Below are 395 nucleotides of genomic sequence, written 5' to 3'. Positions count from 1 at the left end.
CGCAGATGCAAGGGCTGCTAGCCGTCCCAGGGTCCTCTGAGGGGTGGTTCATCCAACCTCGGGACTACACTTCCCATAAGTCTTTGGGGCCCCGCTGTAGGGACTCTCTGGAAAGTCTTCATTTAGTTTAGCGGGTGGCATGAGACTAAAATAATCCCTGGCTTGGACTGGCCATTTACCGCAGTAAGGGTTATGGATTACAACCACCTCTTCCCAAATTAAAAAAAAACAAACCTGACTTTGAAAGATTACGTAGGTAATCCATGATAACGTATTTAAATTAGAAAATATGTAAAAATAAAAGCAAGTATCTATTCTAATTTCTCAAAGATAACTGTATGTAACATTAAGTGCATACCTTTCTCACTTTTTAAAAATCTAACTGACCATGGGGC

Source organism: Panthera pardus, unplaced genomic scaffold (assembly GCF_024362965.1).
Source record: "Panthera pardus isolate Hobbes unplaced genomic scaffold, ASM2436296v1 HiC_scaffold_19, whole genome shotgun sequence".
Taxonomy (NCBI): Eukaryota; Metazoa; Chordata; class Mammalia; order Carnivora; family Felidae; genus Panthera; species Panthera pardus.
This window is presented reverse-complemented; position numbering follows the sequence as displayed.